At 52.4% G+C, this 25,273-nt stretch overlaps 1 protein-coding gene and 1 long non-coding RNA gene across 2 annotated transcripts in view; one reads left to right on the forward strand and one right to left on the reverse strand.

The window, feature by feature from the left end:
- Nucleotides 1-21,183, reverse strand: part of RAB7A (RAB7A, member RAS oncogene family) — a 45,981-nt gene extending 24,798 nt beyond the window's left edge. The window contains exon 1 of the mRNA XM_006078848.3: nt 20,998-21,183. The gene's annotated coding sequence lies outside the window, so the exon portion shown is untranslated. The remainder of the gene's footprint in view (nt 1-20,997) is intronic.
- A 103-nt stretch (nt 21,184-21,286) lies between these two features.
- Nucleotides 21,287-25,273, forward strand: LOC112581186. Its single transcript, XR_003105660.3, has 2 exons — nt 21,287-21,674; nt 21,973-25,273. It is a non-coding gene; the product is annotated as an uncharacterized LOC112581186 (long non-coding RNA).

Raw genomic sequence — 25,273 nt, forward strand, 5'->3', positions numbered from 1 at the left:
TGGGGGGTGGACTGGGAGGTTAGGATGAGCAGAGGCAAACCGTTACCCACGGGACGGGCAACACGGCCCGACCGTGCAGCACAGGGAGCGATCCACTCAACACCCTACGGTAAACCGCGGAAGAGAACAGGAAAAAGAATACAATGCACAACGGAGTCACCTGCTCCACAGCAGAAGGCAAAACAACGCGGTAAATCAACTATTCTTCAGTGAAAAGAAGCTTTAGGTCTCTGGTTTAATTTTGTGTATGACGACAGGTCCAGGTCCAAATCCTCCTGCAGGCAGACATTTTCCCGGCACCATCAGTCACAGAAGGCACTGCTTTCACCACTGAATGCACTTGGCATCTTTGCCAAAGGTCAGTTCACCTTGAATGTGAAGATTACTGTCTGGGCTTACCAGTCTGTTCTGCTGGTTTACATGCGTATCGTATTCCAGTATCAAACTGTTCTAATTACCACAGAGATTTGCAGTTTCAAAATCTCAAAGTGGGAGACCTCCAACTTAGGAGTTTTCAAAATTACTTGACTACTGAGGGTCCCGTGGCTTTCAGGACAGGTTTTTCTATTTCTGCAAAAAAAAAAAAAAAGTCATTGGGAATTTTTACAAGGACTGCCTTGAATCTGTAGATGGTTTCCCAACAATATTAATTTTTCTAATCCATAAATGAGATGTCTTTCCAGTTACTTACATCTTTAACTTCTCTCAGCAACATTTATAGTTTTTCATTTAGAAGTCTTTTTCATTTACCAAGTTAAAATATATTCCTAGGTATTTTATTCCTTTTGATGCTACTGTACATGGAACTGTTTCCTTAATTTCTTTTTGAGATTCTATCCTGAAATTTGTTGAATTAGTTTATTAGCTTTAAGAGATTTTAGTTAATTTCGGGGTATGAACTCTGTGTAAGGTACTCCACACGTAAGATCACATATCTCTTTCCTGTCCAGTCTGGATGTCTTTTCTTTTTCTTGCTGAACTGCTCTGGCTGGAACTTTCAGGACTGTTTTGAAGAGAGGTGGTAAAGTGGGCATCCGTGCCTTGTTCCTGATCTTAGAAGACAAAGTGTGTCCTTCGCCACTGTACATGATACTCACCGTGGGTGTGCCACATACGACCTTCATTATGTGGAAATCATTCCTCCTATTTCCAGTATTTCTAGTGTTTTCATCCGGAAAGGGTGCTGTCTTCTACATCAGCTGAGATGATGTTTTTCCCCTTTCATTCTGTTAATGTGGTGTATTAATGATTGCTATTTGGTTGTGGAACCAACCTAACATTCCAAGGAAGAAATCCAACCAAGGAATAAATCCCACTTGGTCATGGTACATAAATCCTTTTAACAGACTGCCGAATTAAAATTTTACAGGTATTCTGTTAAGGACTTTTGTACCACTGTTCATAAGAGATATTGACTGACACTTTCCTTCTTTTGTAGTGTCTGTCTGACTTTAGTATGAGAGCAATGCTGGCCTCCTTGGTGACTCAGATGGTAAAGAATCTGCCTGTAATGCAGGAGACCTGGATTCAATTTCTGGGTCAGGAAGATCCCCTGGAGAAGACAATAGCTACCCACTCCAGTATCCTCGCCTAGAAAATCCCATGGGCAGAGGAGTCTGAAGGGCAACAGTCCACGGGTCGCAAAGAGCTGGACACGACCGAGTCACCAACGCTTTCACTTCACTGTCAGGACTGGCCTCACTGAATGAGTTAAGAATTGTCTTCCCCTCGAAATTACAGAGTTTGGGATGAACATGTACACAGGGCTATATTTACAATGGATAACCAACAAGGATCTACTGCAAAGCACAGGGAACTCCGCTCAGTGTCATGTGGCAGCCTGGATGGGAGTGGAGTTTGGGGGAGAAGGGATACGTGCATCCGTGTGGCTGGGGCCCTTCGCCGCTCACCTGAAACTATCTCAACATTGTTAACAGGCTGTACCCCAATACAAAACAAAGTTACAACAAAAAGAAGCAACGCTCTCCCCTCTTCAGTATCTGGGAAGAATTTGCAAACTGGTGTTAGTTCTTCACCCGTGAGAACTCACCAGTGAAGCCGTTAGACCCAGGGCGCCTGTGTGTCTGGAAGCTTTCGGTAACGGACTCCATCTCCTAGCCTGACAAAAGCGCGGCCCCTATTCTCTATTTGGTTTGGCAGTTCGTGTATTTCTAGGAATGTGTCACCCAGGCTATGCAGTTCATTCTCGTACAAGTGTTCCTAGTCAGAATCTTTATTCATATGAACCTTTAAAAAATTCTCAATCTAAAGGATTTTCTGCTCTAACCTGGATTATTTCCTTCCCTTTTAAGCTTCGGGTTTACACTGTTCTTCTAGTTCCTCAGGACGTGCAGTTAGGTTGTTGATTTGAGATCTTTTTAACGTCAGCATGCACGGCTGTAATTTCCCCTCAGTACTTCTGTGCTGGGCCCTGTACGTTTTACTATTTGTGTTTGCAGGGTCATTGCTCCCAGACCAGGGACTGAACCTAGGCTCCCAGAAGCAAAAGCGCTGAGTCCTAACCGCTGCCAGTGAGTTCCCCATCCCTAAACATTTTAAGATTTCTCTTGTGATTGCTTCTTTGGCCCAGTAGTTCTCTAAGAATGTGTTGTTTACCATCTATGGTATCTGTGGATTTTCTAGTTTTCCTCTTGTTACTGACTTCTAACTTTCTCTCATTGTGGTCCGAGAGGTACTTTGGGGGACTTCCCTGGCGATCGGTGGTTAAGACCTTGCTTTCCAGCACAGGGGGTGCACGTTCCACCCCTGGTTGGGGAGCGAATATCCCACATGCCTCAAGGCCGAGAAATCAAACATAAAACAGAAACAATAACTGTAACAAATTCAATAAAGACTTCAAAGTGCTCGACATCACAAGAAGAAAGAAAGGTACTTTGTATGACAACCTACTTTTTAAAACCTTCCGAGACTTACTATAGCTCAACGTGTATCCTATCGTGGAGAACGAGCGTGTCCACTTGAGCAGAACGTGTGTCCTGGTGGCGGGGGGCAGAGACCCGTGCCTGCTGCACGCGGCCCATTTACTGAGTCGTTCACGTTGTCCTCTCTCTCGTATCTGCTGTCGGGGTCCATCCCCTGTCAGCGTTATTGTCAAACTTCTCTCCCTTCAGCCCTGTTCATTTGTGCCTCATGTATTTTGATGGCTGTGGAACGGTGTGTAAACGTTTATCACTGCTTTACCTTCCTGCTGTACCGAATTATCTACTAACGTGTTCTGTCTTGTAAGCTCTCTTTGACGTGAAGCGTATTCGCCTCAGATGAGTACACGTGCCATCTCTTTTGGTTACTATTTGCATGAGTCCTTTCCACATCCTTTCACAATGAACATTTCTCTGTCTTTGGCTCCAAAGTCAGTGTCTTGTGGAGAGCAAGTAAATGGCTCTTTTTCTACCCAAACTGCCAATCTGTCTTTTGACTGGCGGGTTCCGTGCATTTAGTTAAAGGGATCACGGATAGGGAAGTGCTCGTTTCAGCCCTCTTCCTGTTTGTTTTTCAGATGCCTCATTGCTTCTTTGTCCCTCGTTTCCTGCACGGCCATCTTCTTTTGTTATTGATTGATTCTTTATAGCAAAACACTTTTAATTCCCCTCTCATTTCCTTTTAAGTATATCCCATGGCTAACTTTTTCCTTGTAGCCATGGAATTACATTTCACATCCTAAAGCTGCAGCAGTTTAAAGGGCCAATTTACACCAGCTTAACTTCAGTAACATACAAAACTGTTTACATACAACTCGGAGCCCACGCCCTCTCACTCACAGATGTCACCACATGACATCTCTGTGCATCGCGTCCTCCCAGAAGATGAACAACTGGGTTAGTGCCTGAAATCGAGTGGAAACAATAAGGTGAGCTGCAACAGCACCAGCTTTTCTGACCGTCCGGGTGTCTCCTTTCAGCAGACCTTTACTTCTTCACGGGCTCTGGTCACTGTCCAGCACCCTCCAACCTGGAGGAAGAGCCTCAGTGCAGGCAGGTCTGTGGTGAGGAACGCGCTCGGCTCTGGCTTCTCCGGAAAGTTCTGTTTCTCTCTCAGTTCTGAAGGACAGTGTTACCCGTGACAGGCTTCCTGGTCGACAGCTTTCCCCCCTCTAGATTTTGAACACAGCAACACAGCTTCCAAGGTTTCTGACGAGAAATTTACCAATAATCTTTGATTTTCAGCTGTTTTTCTCAAAATACTTTTCATTTCATTAGTACCCTGAGAATACTTAGCTTTGTTAACAGGGTCAGCACTCTCAGCGTAGCAGCTGGCACAAGCAGGGCACCTCAGACACTGCAGGTTTGGTTCCAACCACTGCCGAACAGTGAGGCTGCACAAAACCGAGCCACACGGACTTTCTGCTGCGTGCAAGTCACGTTTACACTGTACTCTCGTCTGTTAAGTGTGCGATAGTGTTATGTCTAAGAAAACGTATGTGCCTTTATTTCAAAATCAGATCAGATCAGTCGCTCAGTCGTGTCCAACTCTGCGACCCCATGAATCGCAGCACGCCAGGCCTCCCTGTCCATCACCAACTCCCAGAGTTCACTGAGACTCACATCCATCGAGGCAGTGATGCCATCCAGCCATCTCATCCTCTGTCATCCCCTTCTCCTCCTGCCCCCAATCCCTCCCAGCATCAGGGTCTTTTCCAGTGAGTCAACTCTTCGCATGAGGTGGCTAAAGTACTGCAGTTTCAGCTTTAGCATCATTCCTTCCAAAGAAATCGCAGGGCTGATCTTCTCCAGAATGGACTGGTTGGATCTCCTTGCAGTCCAAGGGACTCTCAAGAGTCTTCTCCAACGCCACACTTCAAAAGCATCAATTCTTCAGTGCTCAGCCTTCTTCATAGTCCAACTCTCACATCCATACATGACCACAGGAAAAACCATAGCCTTGACTGGACAGACCTTTGTTGGCAAAGTAATGTCTCTGCTTTTGAATATGCTATCTAGGTTGGTCATAACTTTCCTTCCAAGGAGTAAGCGTCTTTTAATTTCATGGCTGCAGTCACCATCTGCAGTGATTTTGGAGCCCAGAAAAATAAAGTCTGACACTGTTTCCACTGTTTCCCCATCTATTTCCCATGAAGTGATGGGACCGGATGCCATGATCTTCGTTTTCTGAATGTTGAGCTTTAAGCCAACTTTTTCACTCTCCACTTTCACCTTTGTCAAGAGGCTTTTTATAGTTCCTCTTCACTTTCTGCCCTAAGGGTGGTGTCATCTGCATGTCTGACGTTATTGATATTTCTCCCAGCAATCTTGATTCCAGCTTGTGCTCCTTCCAGCCCAGCGTTTCTCATGATGTACTCTGCATATAAGTTAAATAAACAGGGTGACAATACACAGCCTTGACGTACTCCTTTTCCTATTTGGAACCAGTCTGTTGTTCCATGTCCAGTTCTAACTGTTGCTTCCTGATGTGCGCACAAATTTCTCAAGAGGCAGATCAGGTGGTCTGGTATTCCCATCTCTTTTAGAATTTTCCACAGTTTATTGTGATTCACACAAATACTTCATTACTAAAATTACCAAGCACCCCCCGAGCCTTCAGGGAGTTGTAATGTTTCTGCAACAGTAACATCAACGATCACTGATCACAGATCACCATAACAAATACAACAAATAAGTTTGAAATATTTTGAGAATTACCAAAATGTGAGAGACCTGACCTGAGCAAATGCTGTGGGAAAAAAATGGTACTGGCAGACTGGCCCCACAGGATTGCCACAAACCTGCAGTCTGAAACAGCGCGCTACTTGCTGGTGCAATGAAGCAGCGCATCGCGCGAGGCGGGCGGCTAGCACCGTCAGCGCGGTTGCGGACAGTGAGCACAGCTGGCAGGTGGCCACGGCGCAGGGCCTCGCTGAGGCCTCCCTGCTGACAGGAGGCTCCTGTGGACTACTCCAAGCTCCTCGAGATCACTGGCCCATGTAGCTTCACCAAGGTGACACTGACCGACTGGCCATCAAGGACATTAAGGAACAGCAGCGGAGCTCCTCCACCTCCAAGGCACTTTTCCATGAAGGCCATGGCATGAAGGTTTGGGGGATTTAAAAATTATTATATTCATTTATTTTGGCACACAGGTTTAGTTGCTCTGTGGCATGTGGGATTTTCCCGGATCCGGGATCAAACCCAAATCTCCTGCACTGGCAGGCAGATTCTTCCCCACGGAGCCACCAGGGAAGCTCTCCTCTATTTTTCATTAAAGTGCAGCTGACGCACCACGTCGCGCGTCTCTACTGCCCGGTGCAGAGCTTCAGTCACACACACACACGTTCTTTCTCGTGCTCCTCTACCCGACAGCCCATCACAGGATGCTGAAGACAGCTCTGTGCGGCACAGAGGACGCTGTTCCCTTACCCGCCCTCTGGACGGCAGCCTGAGTCTGCCCCCAAAGCCCACGGCTCCCCGCCTCCGGCAACCACAAATCTGCGAGTCTGTTTCTCTTTCGCAGTTTCCGCTGTTCTGCTCTGACGACACCGTCTCCTCCATCCTGGGAGCCTCAGGCCTGAGCTGGGCCGCAGTTGCCTCTGGTCGCCCTTGTCAGTCCAAGCTGGCCCAGGACAGTCTAACCCACTCACACTCAGGCCGTGCTCAGTCCTCTCCAGGCGCCTCTGCCCTCACGTGGAGTCGCTTCAGCTTGCTGGCTCACTCTCCTGCCTGCTCACACGGCTCCTAACCCCTCTGTAAGCTTCCCCTCTGTAAGCTTCCCCTTTCGGCTACTGTGCGTTTCCGTCTCAGAACTGTCTGCTTCTCTAGAATTACTTTTTCTGGATACCCTCATTTTGTTCAGACACCTATCCCCAATTTCCTTTACTTCTTTGCCCGCGCTCTCCTTTGGCTCCTCGAGCACATTAACGTGCTTTGACTAGTATCCTCACGTCACCACCTCCTCTGCGAGGGTTTCCGTCAAACTCATTTTTCCTGTGAATGGCCACACATTGCTGGTTCTCTGTCAGTTCAGTTCAGTCGCTCAGACGTGTCCAACTCTTTCTGACCCCATGGACTGCAGCATGCCAGGCCTCCCTGTCCATTGCCAACTCCTGGAGCTTATTCAAACTTAAGTCCATCAAGTCAGTGATACCATCCAACCATCTCATCCTGTCATCCCCTTCTCCCGCCTTCAATCTTTCCCAGCATCAGGGTCTCTTCCAAGGAGCTAGTTCTTCCCATCAGGTGGCCAAAGCATTGGAGTTTCAGCTTCAGCATCAGTCCTCCCAATGAATATTCAGGACTGATTTTCTTTAGGATGGACTGGTTGGATCTCCTTGCATTTCTTCCTGCGGTTCTCTGTATGGTCCATAATTTTCTGTTGTTGAGAGTTTCACGGTGGTGTTCTGGAGATCTATCTCCCTCCCTCCGGGGCTGCTGCCTGCTGGGAGCTCAGCACTGGCCTGGTAGAGGGGCTGCGCTCAGGTTTCCCAACCCATCACTTTGCATAGCGTCACTGTGGTCCACGGTCTTTAAACACCTTGATCAAACTCACCCAAGCCCTCGAATCACTGATAATTCAGCAGAAAATGCCAGGTACATGCATATCCTTCCAGCATAAGGTATGACGTGGTTTGTGGTGTTGGTAAATCATCGGGATGAGTCATCCTCCCTTCAATGTAGCTCCTTCCGTAAAACTCTTGTAACCGCAGGAAAAGATGAAGGCAAAGATCCGCTCCTCTAACGGCACAGACCCCAACATCAGAATCCTGGCTCCTGGCTTTACGCTGTTCAGAACACTGGAGGTGGACCTAGCGTTAAGAGGGGCGTGGCACAGAGTCTGCCTCTCGAGTCTTTATTCCAGGGCAACTTTCCAGGGCCCGAGACTGCAACTGAAATCAATACTTCCAACTCTGCATTCTAACCCCACCCACATTAGAAACCTGAGTATTTGCTACAAGATTCCCCTTGTTTTGTCCTAAACATCTTTCTGGAAATACACATAAGAAAACACAACAGTCTCTACAGGGTAAGCATTTAGCTCTCCTACCAGAAGCTTTTTCTGCAGCAGTTACTTTGTATCAGTGAGTAACCCACAGGCTACAATGTTTGAAAAACTGATGTGGTAACAGTCGGCAGATCCCATCCAACAAGTCCTTCCTCCAGTAACAACAGCCGAATGGCATCAACAACTGACCATCGGTCACCCGGGTGTGACGTGAGCACCACCAAGCAGCAGGGGAAGTGAGAGCTCCTGTCCCCAGAGGCAGGGATGGCCGGGCCCGCGGCACGCCGGCACCGCCCAGCACCGCCGCTTCCTCCTCTGCTCCGGAGCAGTGAGCCCGCTTCCTCTCAGGACTGCTGCCCGGCCCTCCCCCCCTCCCCCAAGCAAGTCAAACAGGCTTCGCTGCTTTCAGAGCCTCGACCTGACCGGGCTGGGTCGCATCACACCCCCGCTGTTCCAGCTGCAGAGCCTTTCCACCACAGGGACTGCCGCCCACTTCAACTTGGAGATGTGATCGGCGGTGGTGAGCAACTGTGGCTGGGGCGGAAGCGAGGCCACCACAAAACTGCTTTCAGCCCCGTCACGGCACTTCTACCTGGGCTCTCAAATGCCCACACAGCTGAAAAGCGCAGCCCCCCAAGCCCGCCCCACGCTGCCTGCGCACTGCACTCAGCCCCAGCTCGCCAGACCGCCCTCTTCCAGGCTGACCACCACTTCACACTCAGTGAGGTCCAGAACCCAGGCAGCCTGCTTCCAGGCTCGACCAGGACGCCACACACGGAGGGTCTCAGGTTCCCTTCTCTCCTCCCCTCCAAGACACAGACTCAAAACACATAAATATGCCAGGCAGAATCACAGGGACCATTAATGAACATTCTAAAATGTAGTTAGGTTTATTTCTAAGGGTACAAACTCAGCTCTCACTCTGTTGAGCGATGCCTACAAACTGTTCTTTTTGTAGTGAACACTAAGCCATCAGGGGATCCACCATGGTCTCCAGGTGGAGAGACTGAGGGACATAGACTTGTTTCCAGGGCTTCCTCTGGGCCAATACAGGACACCCCTCTGGGACTCCTGGGCACCGCCCCAGCACGGCCACACCTTTTCCAGACCTGACTGCACCCCACCCCCAAAGGACCCCTCGCCAGGCCTCTCCACTGGGCTACTGAGGGCCACCAGGCTTCCCCCTTCCCCCTCCCTAGGGACTGCGGGCACCTGCGAGTCTGGAGAGCAGGCAGGAGTTCACGTGCACAGACTTGTCAACAAGCGAGAGAAAGAGGGAAGAACTGGTTGACTAGTGCACTTTTTCCTGTCCAAAAGGTAACTTTTTACCAACTCAGACTGCTAACATTTCCTTAAGAGTCATAAAAATAAAGACTGGCCCAATGGTCTACTCTTTATCTGTGAAAATTAATTCATAAAAAGCAGCATTTTTTTTAATGCACTGAGATCCTACATGCCACCCCTGGACAAACAATAAATGAATAAAACATTCTAGAAATCCACCTGGAGAGTAGATTATGAGGTAACTGTGTCCGCTCAAATGCTGCAGGAGACCAGAGGTGGCAGAACGGGACGTGAAGAGCATGACGGACACACGTGAGCCCGGCTGCCTGCCTTCCGGGCCATCTCGCGGCGACGGGGACACACACTGGGACGGAGCCTCGCGCACGGGCGCTCAGAGCCAGGGGTTCTCCTGTCTGCACAGCAGGCACGCGACACAGGGGTTGGGCCTTCCCTCCCTCCACCAGGCCATCTGGGGAAAGGGCATCCCCTCAACCTGAGGAAAGACTGTCAGACAAACTGATCAAGGACACAGGACAAGCGGCAGGAGGAGCACCGCTTTATCAGAAGCAGACGCGTCTCTGAGCACAGCTTCAACAGAGCTCTATGAAGATGGAGAGCTACGAGCTTATCAAAAGGCATCACAAAGCAGAGAAGCCAGCAAGACAGTGGCAACGTCCTGGAGACAAAGACTGGAACAGAGCGTCTAGAAAAGACACGTGGGGGGAAGCTAGTGTGTGCGATGAAAAAATGTTTAGCTGGTGAAGAAAGGATGACAATGCAGTGAAATGCTGGAGCAAGCATGCGTGTGCAAAGAACTGTCTGACATCACATCACACAGAACCTTCAACGTGCTCCGTACCAGGGAAAAAACCAGCGCAGGAAAGGAGAAGGCCAAAGCACAACACAGAACCCAGAATATGAAACACAGTAACAGGTCTGACTACTTAAACTTTCTCCAGCCAGTCCATCCTAAGGAGAGCAGTCCTGGGTGCTCATTGGAAGGACTGATGCCAAAGCTGAAGCTCCAGTACTGTGGGCACCTCATGCGAAGAGTTGACTCATTGGAAAAGACTTGATGCCGGGAGGGATTGGGGGCAGGAGGAGAAGGGGACGACAGACGATGAGATGGCTGGATGGCATCACTGACTCGATGGACGTGAGTTTGAATGAACTCCAGGAGATGGTGATGGACTGGGAGGCCTGGCATGCTGCGATTCACGGGGTCGCAAGGAGTCGGACACGACTGAGTGACTGAACTGAACGGAACACTACAAAAACGCAGCATCAACCAAACCAAGCCAAGAGAAACAAGCCAGGAACACTGTAACATAAAAAACGGACCATATTCTTCCTATACAAAAGATATTCTTAAAAACTATTATATAAAAAACATTCTTGCTATACATTAAAAAAAAAAAATCCTCACCTGGGCTTTCAAGAACAAAAGCCAAATAACAAAAGAAAAATAAAAAAAAAAAAAATAAAAAAAAAAAAGAAAAATAACTAATCCCTTTTTACAAAATTTAATCCATTAACCAATGAAACGTAAATGTTCAACAACGAGGCACCTTTAAAATTTTCCCCAGTAGTTACACTGGCAACCACTAAGAAAAGTGACGCCTATATAAATAGAACCTTCCAACTACAAACAGCTAAGTACACAACTTTCCTTGGGGCAGGATAACAACAAGTACCAAATTCTAAGGATGTACAATCACGGGATCTTAGGGACATGATCACGGAAGCGGACAGAGACAGAGACTAAATGATTCTGTTACGGAGAAGAGGCGGAAGTAACCCAGACGCCCACGGCGGATGGTTACACTCCGGTGTGGCAGTGTGGCGCGGCCGGCAGAGCGCACCCACAAGGGAAGGTGCTGTGTGCGCAGGGGGAGGCTTTCACAAGCAGCTGCAGAGCGTGTGTGCTGAACGAGCCCAGAATGGAGGAGAGGTGTTCGTCAGGAAGCACGGGCACCCAGTAACCCAGAAGGGGGACAGAGAACCCTCCCCGAGACTCCTATGCTGCGTCTGTCATTTAGAAACAAGCCATTTAGGAAGACCTCCCCACCCAGCAGGACTGGAACGAACAGGGCTCCACAGGGGCCCTGGCTTTTCAAATGGCTGGAAGGGTCTTTTGCACTTCAGCAATTTCATCCTGCAAAAGCTACCGCAGGAGGGCAGGAGCCCGAGAGGCAAACTGTGACCGAGCCTGTGCACAGTCCGGGCCCAGTCCACGGGAGACACGCGCCGGGACTCCAGTGAGTGCCTGAAACCACGGAGAAGCCAGAGCCCACGCACAGCGGGCCCTTCCTGTGCCTCCAGTCTGTGATCACCTCTAAGGTAGGCACAGGATGCTACTAACAACAGACTGTACTGAACGCAAGTGAGTGCGGTCTCTCTCAAGACATCTGGCCGCACCGCGGCCCCCGCCTCCTCGTATGAGGCGAGAGGTTAGCTGCCTGCCTGACGTGGGGAAGGGAGGCAGGCGACACAGGCCCTGTGCCCCAACCCACACTCAGACCCTACAGCAGGAGGACCACCATGCAGTGAGCTGGGCAGGCCTGGATGTCTGATACCCCAGGTGGGGAGGGGCAGGACAGCGTGAGGCTCCATCACACCGCTCACAACAGCACGCATTGTCAAATGACCAACGGTTTACTCCTGGAAGCGTCCGTCTAGTAGCTGACCGAAGGTAACTGAAACAGCAAAAAGTGAAACTGGGAATAAAGGGGGGATGCTGAATTCTTATTTTGCAGCCATGGAAACTGAAGCTCAGCAACTCTCTTCAGAGCCATCCTGTGGCCCTGCTTAAGGAAGCCTCTACAATGCCCTTGGCTTCCGGTCCACTGATTCCAGGCAAGCTGAGGGATTCACAGGCATGTGCTACTTTTCAGCCAGGGAGCACCAGGCGGGGTGGAGGTGAGGGGGATGGGGATGAGGGCATGGGGTGGCGGGGTGGGGGGAGTGTGTCTCAAAAGCCACTTGGGGAATGTATTTTAGTTCATTCTTTCCTGTGGCTACCTTCTGGGGGAAACCACAGATCAGTCTAGGATCTGGAGCTCCCGGCAGCCTAGTGTTAGGGTCCAGGCTTTCCCTGCTGGGGCCCACGGTCAATCCCTGGTCAGGGAACTCGGGTCCCGCAAGCTGCATGGCGCTCCCCTCCCGAAAGGCTTACTGGTTTAAACAAGCAGTCTAGGGTCTCCATTAAGAGCCTCTGAGAGCAGGTGCAGCACCCACAAAACCTGTGAAAGATACATCTAAGACCCACTCGAGGACTCAGTGAGAGGTGAGACCAAGGGGGACGCAGCCAGAAAAGCTTAAGAAGCGACGCCGCTGGAGCCTGGCGAGGCGGGAGGCGCACATGAGCGTGGACGAGGGACGCGGCAGGGCCTGGACCCAAGGCAGCAAAAGCAAAGCGCACTCAGGGCAGGCAGGGTCAGCAGGCCGGACGCGGTCGGCACCGGGACACAGCCGGCAAGCTGCTGGAGACCGCTGTGCGGGGCCAGGACCACAGGGGCCCGCGACAAAGAGTGGGCCCTGAATGCACAGGGGCCCGCGACAAGGACAGGGTGGGCCCTGAATGTGCAGATGGCAGGGGGGACCCGGGCCCACTGCTGCCTCCCCACCAATGCTGTGCTCAGCGCACTGCCAGGCACCCGCGCGGGCTCAGCCCTGCCGCCCGACGGGACGGAAGGACCGCGAGTGAGGGTGCCGGGTGCCCCAGGGCCAGCGGGCCGGGCCGGGAGCCCGCACACCGGGCACCTCACCAAAGTCAGCGGGCCGCCCTCCCCCGCGGCCGAGCACGGCCAGCCTCCTGCTCCTGGCACCCTGACGTGCTCCAGCCAGCCACAAGCGACGGCCGGGACCCTCCGGCAGCGCCCCAACAGCGGCGGGAGGCTGACGCAGACCTCCAGAGAGAGCCACACCGAGCACCCGCCCCCACAGGAAGCGAACGCGAGGTAGTCTGCGGCCACTCGGGGATGGTGTGTTACTACTGAGTAAGGAACAGCCAGTCCAGTCAGACGCGGCATGACATTCACTACCCGGAAATTTACATCTCAGAAAAAACAGACCTGTCAAAGCATCCCTCTTTCCAAAACACTTTTAAATAAACACACCTTTTCACTAAAATTCAGAGGCTCTGCTTCCATAGGAGGCGCTCTCGGCTCAGCACTGTTGGGGTTAAAGACACGTGTGCTGACCTGGAACATGCAGTGCTGGCCCGTGATACTGAGCATGTTCTTTCAGGTGGGTCTCTCCTGTGGAAACAGACGCTGACAACCTAGATGCTGCTTCAAGGTGAGCACTGAGCTCGCTAAAATGTAAAGAGACTGTGTACATACAGACACACACACACTTTCTTCCAAGGTATCACATTCACGTGGAGCCACTTTTCACAGTGAGTCAAGCTCCCTGGAAAGCAATTCTTGTCGCAAGGACTTTGCAGCCCCAATCAATAGACTCTTTTAAGGGACGCTCCCACTGTTCTCAAGCAGGTGCCAAACGAAGAGCTAAGAGTCCTCATTAAGAGGCCAGAATGACAGTGCCCTTTTTTTTTCCCTTTTTGGTAAGGCAGACTGGAAAATAAGAGAAAGCTACACACACTATTTTTCAATACTTTGAACATCTGACATCAGCTTTAGATTATCTCAGGCATTTACCTGATAAAACAGCACCCATTCACTATTCAGAAGAGCCCACATGGCAAGCTGGCTGAAGAAGACCAAACCACCTGCCCTCTGTCTCCAGTCAGTCCCCCCAAGCCAGCCCCCGATTTCCCCTGTGCTGCAGGTGCGTCTGAGGGAGTGCGCCCCTGAAGGTTGACGCATGCCCTCTGTATCTCAGGCCCAGCCCCATTCATCTCTCCGTGTGTCTTCAGGTAAACTGCACCATCAAAGGCACTCCTCGTGGATGACTGACACCACCCTCCCTACCCACCAGGGCTGTGCGGGTCAGGGAAAAGGTCTCTGACCCAGCCTAGCACTTCAACACCACCCTTCACCGTGCTCGGGGCTCGTCCACTCCCCACCCGGCTCTGCCCCACCCGGATGGCCACTCCCGAGTCCCAGTGCCACAGCCCCTCACCTGCCCTATGCCCCCCACTCCCTCTAGTGCCCTCCAGCAGCTCTCCCAGATCCCCCTGCAAGGCACTCTCCCAACGTCTCCACAGCACCCTCTGACCCAGCCCCTGGCCTCTTCTAACGATCCTGGGACTGGCATCTGTTTCGTTTCTACGACGACTCGGAAACCTCCAGCGCTTTTCATCTGATCGTCCCCGCAGCTGCCAGCCGTGCTTTGTTGTAGTAGACAATAAAACTGCGGCGAATGAACGCGCAATGTATCATTCAGGAAGGCTATCCATATTCATCACTGGCCCAGAAGCAAATCTTACATGCTACAAATAGCAACCCAGTGTGCAAAGTTAGAACTGGAGAAATATTATCAAGCTACTGAGCAGTATTTCAAGGCTCATCCTGGAGCGGGACTCACCCCTGCCCGCAAGGTGAGTGTGGGGGAGGGGTGGGGCAGCACTACCTCAGCGATCCCAGGTCTACAGCCAGCACTCAGCTCCAAGGCTGCTGCTCAAACACCAGCCACCGTCTAAACGCTCAGTCAGAACACGCAATACAGGCCACTTCGGGGCATACATATGAGGGAATCCAGTGTTTTAAGGACACAAGTGTCCGGCCAAAGAAGAACTCTCGTCTGGCTACCTTTACACCCTACAGCTGGCGCTCTGAGGCAGCTGCACCTCCAGGAGTGAGTCAGACGATAACTGCAGAAGCCCCCACGGGCCAGCACGTAGGGCCACCTGCTCCCCTGCTAAAGCCACTCTGCTCTTCTATCCCCGGTGGATTCAAGAAGCATTCACAAGAGGCAGTCTCAAATTCTGACGCATTTTGTTTCGAAAACAACCTCCCCACCTGCTCGAGGACTGCTCACACTAGTACTGGACGGGGGTGCAACGCCAGTACCCCAGGGGCAAAACGAAGCTAAGTCAGGAAAGACTCGGAGTATCTGGAGCCCTGACACACGGCTGGCGGGCGCGGAGGCAGCAGGACTGTGGGAAACTAGCGGGTCCACCACAGCGCCGCACACACGGTTACGGCTGAACTGTGCCCCCCACACTCCAGTCCCAACCCCGCCACCTCAGAACGTCAAACCGTGACCGCAGGTGGAGACGAGCCCTCACAGGGGGAGGGAGATTAGACGAGGTCCCGCAGGCCCCGGTGGATCTAACCGGGGTCCTGAGAAGAGAGGGCTAGGAAGCAGACCCCTGCAGAGGAAAGACAGGGTGAGCAGACAGGGAGAAGACGGTCCCCACAAGGCAAGGAAGGGGCCTCCGAGGAAACCAACTCTGCCAGCACCTCAAACTTGGACTTCCAGGCTCCGAAATTAAGAGACAATAAATCTGTTGTTCTGGTACAGTGGCCTAGCAATCTACAGATACATGGGCTAGAACCCAGCCTTTCCGCGCCTCAGGGCTGACATAACGGACATGTGCACACAGGTCCATCAGCAGACAGACCCGGCACTATTCACACGGAGGTTTGCTGGCCACTCCTCTCGCCATGGAGATTGTTTGGCCAGTCCCCTTGCCAGGGATGGAACCTGGGCCGCCTGCCGCGGCAATGTGGGGTCTTAGCCACTGGAGCGCCAGGGGGCTCCCAGGACAGCACTACTTCTAACAGCCACGCACTACAAGCCACCCAGATGCCCACCAGGAAGTTGCTAAAAACATCACGGCGCATCACGTGAAGAAGCACTAGGGAGCAATGAGAACGGCATCGGGACTGCACCCACCAGAAAATCCCACCGGCAACAGCGACTCGGAGGGACAGAGACAAAAGGGCACGGGACTGACGCAGGGACACCGCCGGAGCCGAAGCACAGCGTTTACACAGGAAAGAAAACCGGCAGGCGCGGGTGACGACGCCCGCAAGCAGGCACGAGCGGCCTTCCGAGCCCATGGGAACTCTCCCAGTTTCTCACTCCCTTGCACGCGCTTCGTATGTCCCACTGCAAATTCAGAGCTTAGTAAAACACAGAAACGACAGCTGCAGCACCTGGCTGCCCACCGTCACCACAGCAGGCTGACCTCGCCGCCGAACTGCACTCACCAGGCTCTTCCCTTGCTGCCAGCACACAGCCGGAACGCACAGCTCGTCTCCTGACCACCAGCTCCCCTCCCACCCGTCAGAGAGGCCAACGGACACCCACAGTGACTTTCTCACGCCATCTCTTTAAAACTCCATCTCGTTAAAGGAAGGCATTAAAACACGCATTCATAAAAACAACATTACCAACCAACACTCTGGTCTTCCTCTGGATAGCGAATTACATTTTTCTTCTTTTTCACTTCTGTATTTTCCTAGCTTTTTTTTTTTTTTAAAGAAGTGACTAGTTTAATAATTAGCAAAAGAAAAATGTCACTTTAAATAAAAAATAGGGCTTCCCTGGTGGCTCAGACGGTAAAGAATCTGCCTGCAATGCAGGAGACCCGGGTTTGATCCCTGGGTCCTGAAGATCCCCTGGAAAAGGGCATGGCAACCCACTCCAGTATTCTTCCCTGAAAATCCCATGGTCAGAAAAGGCTGGCAGACTACAGTCCAAGGGGTTGCCAAGAGTCAGACACAACTGAGCAACAAGCAATTTTTGGTGGAGGAAGGATAACGTTTTTATAAAGACTCGAAAGTTGAGAGCTTCAGAGCAATCGTGAATAATCCAAAAGCCAAACTGGGGTGTCAGAGCTTCAGTGTGTTCCAAGAGACCCCGGCCAGCACTCAAGTGGCCGGCCTCCTGAGCCTGCAGGACAGTTGTGAGCTCCGGCCGAAAGCGGTGGAACCGTGAGCACTCCCCAAATTCTAATGAAGTAACACTGCAAGACGAGTCGTGTAGCAAAGTTTCTACAAAAGTGCTCCTGAGCAAGCATCCACAGCAAGGCATAGGTCAGGGGGTTTTATCGAGTCTCTTAACCTGCGGGCTGCCAGGGCAACCCTGAGCTATTTCTGGGGCCCCCGGACCAGTAAGTGTCCAGAGAACTGTCAGCAGCCTGACTGAAAGCCACATGTAAAGGGCACCAATTTTCCCGAAGTTCTGTGCTGTTACGATCGGGTTTTTAAAAGGATAATTCATAGTAGCTTTGTTGTGTACTCGCAAACAACTCAAATGGAAGTCAATTTTAAAAAATTAAAATTGCCTACAAGAATGGGAAACCAATGGTGTCCGCAGGTTAATGTTCCAAAGACTCCCTAGAGGAGCTGGGTCAGGCCAGGAAGGCCAGTAGCAAGCAGCAAGCCGCTCACACCTGACAGGGAGGGGAGACCAGGGAAGGTGGCTCGTGGCACCTGGCGGCAGGTTCGCATGCCAGCCTCACCAGGCCCCCAGCTCCCTCTCACAGGCCGCCTCGGAGCTGCTCTGCCGGACAGCGAGCAGTCCAGCGCAGCCAGGAAATGGACAAGGGACTCAGACTGCTCTCCTCAGCAGTGATGACATCACCAAAACAGAGCAGCCGGGCGAGGCCTGCGATCCCCTGCATAAGTGCTGCATCTCCAGGCAGGAGAACTCGGCCAGGACTGCGTGTCACCCCTGGAACCAACTGCCGAGCTCGCTTCCTCCCCCACAGAGGCATTCTGTAGCTATTCTTAAATTTGTTTTTGAAATCGCAGCCTGGAGTGCTGAGACTGAAACCAGTGGGCGGCGGCGCTGAAGAGCCTGCTCTAAGTTCCCCGCTGCTTCGCTTTCACCTTTGACTCTCAGGTCACACTGACCACAGCCACCATTAAGAAGCTTTAAAACGTGAATGCAAACTGTTTGTATTTAATGCCATACACGGGAAGCAAAAACCAGAAAACAGAGGAAAGAGACGAGAGCCAGTAACTGAAGACATCAACACCGCAGCAAACTGCAGACAGCACAGAGTCCCAAGACGGCATCCCGGACGCGTGTCTGATCACACACAGGAGCGACCCTACAGGGGAGACTCGAGGCGACAGAGAGCCAGGCGCTGCAGAGTGGGGTGGGCAGCAGGGAGCTCACTTCCAGATGCCACTGGCGCGGGGGAACCCCCACCTGGGCCTGGCTCAGGACGCCTCCTGACTGCCCCCGAACACCCTGCCGGTACAGCTCCCAGTCCAGTAACTGGTCCAGTTCTCCTCAGTCCTATGTGAACTACTAGATGGAGAACCAGACAACTCCAGACAGGAGTCATGACAAATATTTAGGTCCAATTTCAGAGAAACAGTTCGTACAACGATAGTCCCACGTGTGGGATCTGGGTTTGCTACACCCTCGCGTAGAAGCCCCAATGCCGAATCAAAGGGTGAGTACACATTCAGTGCAGGTCCCGTTGGAAATTTATTAACAGCTAATCAAACAGCCAACCCCCCCCTTTTTTTTTGCTTTCTTTGGTGGTAGAGTAAGGAATTGGATTCAAAGCCACACTTTACTATAAAGCAATGGTCTTTGATTATGGGGTTTGATGGGGGGAGGGGGGGTGGCTTAGACTTGTTTGGCACCAAAAAATATTTTTGCCTCAGGAGATTGCTTACAATTACCTGGAAAAACGTACCAATAAAGCTATTTTTAGAGTGTCCTCTACATTCCACTCCCCCCTTCTACTTGTTTACTCATGCAATCCTACAGCAAATGTAAAACTCCCCTGTGAACCAAGCAGAGACAGAGGGCTGGTGGAGACGGGGTGGCGGGAGTTACCTAGGGTGACCCTGGCACATTAAACCTGTGCTGTCAGCCGAAGCAGCCACCTCAGCCCCACAAGGGTATCTCTGCTCAGAGAGCCCCCAACAGCTAAGACTTGTCCTGGAAGGTTCTGGCGACACAAACTCCATGTGGAGTGGACAACAAATGCCCCAGAGCAAAAGAACAAGTTTAGAGCTGAAAGTTACTCTTCAAAAAACACGATCAGTTAGAAACTGTGATATTATCTTCTACACACCCTCTTCAAAAGCAAACCAAACCAAATGCTGCTGTGAAAATTAACAAAGCCTTCAAGTTAGGGCAGAACACCATGCTGTCCGGATTACCACAGATGCACTTGCTGAGATGAAAAATAACTCTCCCTTATGAAAAATCTCAGCATCTACAGCGCCGTCATGCCAGTCCACAAGAGAATTCCTGGCCATGATCTCTCAGCAGCTTTAAAGTCCTTGAGGACAGGAACCAGAGCTCTCTCCCTGAGTCAATACTCAGCCATGCCTGATACTCGGGAGATACCGAAAACACCTGATGAATGGATGAAAAGACACTCATCACCATTACTCTGCTCCAAACACAAACAGTAGTTATAGCTACCACGCAGATTACTCACATCAATATATCAGACCAGGTAACAAAAAAAAAAGAAAGAAAGAAATCAAACTACAACAAGGTAGGAGGCACCAACTTCTAGCCTGGACAGGACCTTCAGGAGAAGCACTCAGGACTCACTTCCCAGCTCTTAGGACTCAAAACTGAACAAACTCTCCTAAGTCTGAAGAGAGAAGCACACTAACAGGAGACTTCATTAATCCCTGGATGAGAAGTCATGCGGGGAATCAGCTGCTTCAGTCACAAGGAAGAGACAAGAGCCTGTTCTTCTGGAATCTAAAGAGAAGATACAGTATTTCCAATAGTAGAGAACCAACTGGCCGGACACCCACGCACTACGGCTTCAGAAAGGTTCACACGCAAGACTGCCAGCCCAATTCACTTGACAAGAGACCAAGGTGACAAAAATTTTCAAACCTCAACCAACAACTCTACTAGAATTTTAGAGTTCCCAATTGACTGGCGCGACACTACAAAAAAAAAAAAAAAAAAAAAAAAGCGTTGTAACTCACAACTGAAAACGGAATGTTGTGGTTTGAAGGCAGAACTAATGCTACCAGAGGTTTCCAACGTCACATCACCAGAAAGAAAAGACGCGGACAGAGGCAGATACCCGGTGGCAAGAGACAGATCACAAGCTTCAGGGACCCGCACTCCGATCTCCGCTCCGCGACCTTGGGCCAGTGACTTAACCTCTCTGATCTTCGACTTCGCTATGTACCAGTGGATACAGCAATGTACTTGAGAAGGCTGTGCTAAGAATCAAACCTAACAATCGGTGCAGAGGTCTCTCGCCACGCCGCCCGACAGACAGTAAGCACCCCAGTGGCCGCTGTCTTTATTCTCAATCGTCCAGTTTCGCGAACCATTCCTCGCCGGGAAGCCCGGGCTGAATGCACAGGCGGGCCCCGTAGCGGTCCAGACCTAACACGGCGCAGCACCCGGCAGCGGTTCGCCCCCAGCAAGTTTGCAAACTTCTTCCAGGCTTCCCCGCGACCCGTTTAAGAGAAAAAGCTCCGCGTCCCGTGGAGCCCGCGGCGCTCGGGGGAGCTGGGGGCACGTGACCGGCTCTCCGCCGACTCCCGGCGTCGGGGACCCTCGGCCGATCTGCTGCTCGGCGGACGGGACGGCGGGCACGCGGCTTGGCCTGGCATCGGGGCGGGGTGGGCGGCGCCCCCGCGGCCGGCCGGCTGGCCGGCCACCGCCCGGGCGCGCAGACCGGGCCGCTCCGGTCGGCCGGCCCGAGAGGAGGGCGTGCGCGGCGCCGACCCGAGTCGCGGCCGGCCACGGTCACACCCGGCCACCTCTCGGCTGGCCTGCCGCCGGGCCCGAGGGCGCGGGGCTCCCGGCGGGGCCGGGCCCGGCCTGCCCGAGACGCGGACGGCTCGCGCCGGCGACCGAGGCCAGGGAGGGGGATGGGGCCGGGCCGCCGCTTACCGCGGCCGCTCCGCAGGGCTCCGGGCCGGGCGCGTCGCGAGGGCTCCGCCGAGGAGCAGACGGGGGCTGACCGGCGCGCGGGGAGGTCCAAGCTGCGGCTCCTGCGGGCTCCCGGGCCTGTCCAAGCTTCCAACGCCGCCGCCGCCGCCGCCTCGGGCTTTATGGCCAAGACTCCGGCTCCGCTCCCACTTCCGCCACCGCCGCCGCCCCGAACGGAAGTACCTGTCACGAGACGCTCGACGCCAGGGCTGCGGGGGCGGAGCCCCACCTCAGCCGTGCGTCACGTTCCGCCGTCTCCGGCCCCGGCCCGAGTCACGTGGTACAAACATGTCTGCCCCCAGCAGTTGCGGCCATCTTGGCGGCCCCGCGGGGAGCAGAGCGGCGCCATGCTGGACCCACCCACCGAAGCCTCAGCCCCTAAGCAGCTCCTCATCAAAAGGAGCGAAGAAATTGAACCCGGAGAGCTCCGCGGAGGGTGGGGCAGCCCACCCAGCTCTAGCTCCACGTGCACACCGTAGGAGCTGCTCAGAATTTTGGCTCCGTCTTCAACAACATGCTCCTCTCATAGCCTTTTCCTGTGTTGGTTCCTGCAAACTTCATTCTTCTGGTTGCTGGATACAGTAACTATGGAATCATTCTTGATTACCGTAGTGGGTTGAATAGTGACGCCCCAAAAGGTATGTCCACATCGTGGAACCTGTGGGTGTGATCTGATTTGGAAAAAAATGTATTTGAAGGTGTAATTAAGGATCTGGAGATGAGATCCTCCTGGATTCCCTCCTTGTAAGAGACAAATCAAGAGGAAAAGGCCATGTGGAGATAGAGTGGCCACAATCGAAAGGATGCCAGCAGCAAGGGGTGGGGGCCGGTGCTGAGTTTGACTTTTGTATTTGAGAGAATCTATTTGTGCTGTTCTAAGCCTCCAGCAGTTCCAGGACACTAAATCTCTCTCTCTCTTGGACCCCTCACCCACAGCCTTTGAGAGATACCCAGAATGTGACCCCTTCCACTCTCTGCCACCACCACCTGCTCTGAACCACCATCCTTTCTCACCTGGATTATGGCAACAACTTGGCTTCCTGCTCCCACCCCATTCCCTATCTAGTATCAACCCAGCAGGCACAATAACATGTCATTCTCCTGCTCAAACTAAAGGCTTTACAACCCAAAGTTCCTATCCTGGGACTTCTCTGGTGGTCCAATGGTTGGGACTCCCCACTCCCAATGCAGGGGGCCTAGGTTCGATCCTTGGTCACAAAACTAAGAATCCCACATGCCAGAGCTAAGGCTTTGTGGGCAACTAAAGATTCTGCAATAAAGATCACAGCCAAATAAATAAGAAAAAAAAAATTAAGTGTGATGAAGAGAAACACAGCAAAGGCAGTGGGTAGGGAGTGACTCCAGCCTGTCTCCCCAAATCAGGCCACTTCCTTGTCTACCTGGTTTGATGCTGAGATGCCAATGCCTGGAACAGTGCCTGAGTCGTGACAGGTACGCAGTGAGTATTCACTGAGCGACTGATAAATTCATTCCTCTGCCATCTCCCTAATCCTCTCCTTTCACATGAGGAGCTCCCACCACTCCCCTGAGGCTAGTCCAGCAAGATTATATTAGTAAACATGCAGTCATGGTGCTGTATTTCAGAAGGTGACCCTACCTGCTTTAACAGGAGGCCTCCAAGGAGTCAGATTTGAAACAAGACAGAAGTAGGTGGCTCTCCTGCACACGCAGACGTGGGCAACCCCGTGGCCACACTGTTCACAAGGGGCTTGTTACTGTATAGAGAGCTGGGAGCAGGGGAGGAGCTCCGTAGAGATGGCACACCTGCTTCTTAAACACCTGGGCGCAGAAGTGACACACACCACCTCTGCTCACATTCCTCTGGTGAGAGCTAGTTGTGCTGCACACCTGGATACAAGACGACCTGCAAAACGTGGCAGCGGGCGAGGAGCCAGCTATGTGCTCCGGAAGAGGGAGAATGAACCTGGTCACGAGCTGTCTGCCCTGCCAGAGATACAGCGTGGAGAACACTGGATACAGGACGCCAAGGAGTGAGGGCGGCGCAGGAGAAACAGCTGAGGTTGCCCAGGAGATGGAGTAGCCAAGGAGGGCTCCCCAGAGGAGGTGGTGCCGAGGTGATTCATGAAGGATGAATAAGAACCTGCTGGGCCAAGAGGAAGGTGACTACCCTGGAGGGACGGCTATGTGCAAAGGTTGAGAAAAGAGAGCATGTCATAACTCATTCCAGAAATTGCTGACCAGTTGGTGTTCCTGGAGAACAGAGTTGGAGGGAAGGAAGCAGGAGCCGAGAGGAAACTCATGCACAAAGGCTGGCTGGTGGTGTGTCCTGAGTGCCTTTGATCCCGAGGCTGAGGGAGCCTTTTCCTGTTTCCCTGCTATTGACAGTCCAGATCCACAATTGAGGGCAAAGAGTGTGGAGGAGCTGACATTTAGGGGGACTGGGACACCGGCTAAGACGGGTGAGACCCGGCCCTGTCTCGGCGCAGGCAGAAGTGGCAGGACTGGCCCCGCCACCCGGCTCACCTCCACCGCACCGAGGAGAGGGGAGACAGAATTCACGGGGCCACAGGGCCGCTGGGGATCACTGGGCTGCCCCCCACCCCGGTTACCGAGGTGAGGGGGCTCTGTGAGACTTACAGCTGGGGTGGGGGGAACAGGACCCATGGGACTCTCCTTTCCTGGGGAATCTCTGAATGGATCCTGCCCTCCAACCCCTGGCAGGGGCAGGAGAGGACTCCCGAGAGGAGAGGAGGCTACAGGGTGGCTGCTTGCATACCTGCCTGGCCTGGGCGAGGCCACCCTGTAGGCTTTTCCTGGAGTCAAGAGGTCGGTCCAAAGGGCAGCAGCTTGCTTAAGCCACTGTATCAGCGATCCTTCACTGCAAAACAAAACACCCCCAAGCCTAAGTGACGAAAACCTGTGCTCACCTCTTATCTCATGACTCCTGTGGACCAGGAGGTCATACAGTGGGTCGTGAGCATGACCCCTGTATCCTCCATGCTGCCTGGGCCACGGCAGAGGGACACGGCTAAGGGATGAGCTGAGGGTTCGCCTGGGGCTGGTCACACAATGGTGCTGGTGCTGACACGTGCACTTCTCTCCACGCGGCCTTCCCACGGGGCTGCTCGTGTACGCACCACGTGGCAGCTGGCTCCCGCCGGAGAAAACCACCCAAAGGCCAAGGTGACGCTGCAATCTCTGACATGACCAAGCCTCACAAGTCAGCCGCCATCACCTCCACAGAACTCGGTGGGCTCGCACGGAGTAGCTCTGACTCAGTGTGCAAGGACCACGGAAGGACGTGCAGCCCTGGCAGGAGAATCATGGCTGTCATGGAGGCTGCAGACCACGGCTCTCTTGCTGGCTCTGCGGCTGGGAGGGCTGGCCAGGGACAGGGCACCCGAGGAGGATGAGCTGGAGAGGCAGAAGAGTTCTAGCCTGGCCGGCTCTACCCTACCATGGACCCAGACGAGGGGAAGGCCCACAGAGCTCTGTGGGTAGCTCACCCATGGCCCCGCACAGGTGTCGGGGCTCCCAGAGCATAGAGAAGCAGCCACGACCTGAAGGATCTGTTCAAAAGACGCCCTTCCCCCACGGCGCTCAGCTGTCACCTTTGCCAGAAGTCAGATGACTGTAGATTTATGGGTCTATTTCTAGACTGTCCTGTTCCATTGATTTGTCTGCCCAACTTTATGCCAACACCACACTGGATTAATTACTATACTTACATGGGAGGTCCTGAGATCTGGCGGGTAAGTTCTCCAACTTTCTCCTCCTCCCCTTCTGGAAGGCCTTTGCGATCGTTGGCCCTTTGCATTTCTATATAAATTTTAGACTCAGCTTGTCAATTTCCACATAAAAATTCTGCTATAGACTGGAATCATATCGCATTTATGATCCACTTGGGGAGAATTTTATTGAGTTGTACACTTAACGTATTATTTGAATGCTTTTTCATATATGTGTTACACTTCAAAATATTTAATGCCATTAGGAAATCTGTTATCCATGGCACATGTGTGTTAAGTTGCTCAGACGTGTCCAACTCTTTGCGACCCTATGGATCATACTCTGCCAGACTTCTCTGCCCATGGGATTCTCCAGGCAAGAATACTGGAGTGGGTCGCCATGCCCTCCTCCAGGGGATCTTCCTAACCCAGGGATCGAACTCATGGCGTATTTTGTATTTATGTTACACGACATTGAGATTCTTCAACCGATTAACATTAAACTTCTTTCAAAACTTTTTCCCCAA

This window comes from Bubalus bubalis, chromosome 21 (genome assembly GCF_019923935.1).
Source record: "Bubalus bubalis isolate 160015118507 breed Murrah chromosome 21, NDDB_SH_1, whole genome shotgun sequence".
NCBI classification, from domain to species: Eukaryota; Metazoa; Chordata; class Mammalia; order Artiodactyla; family Bovidae; genus Bubalus; species Bubalus bubalis.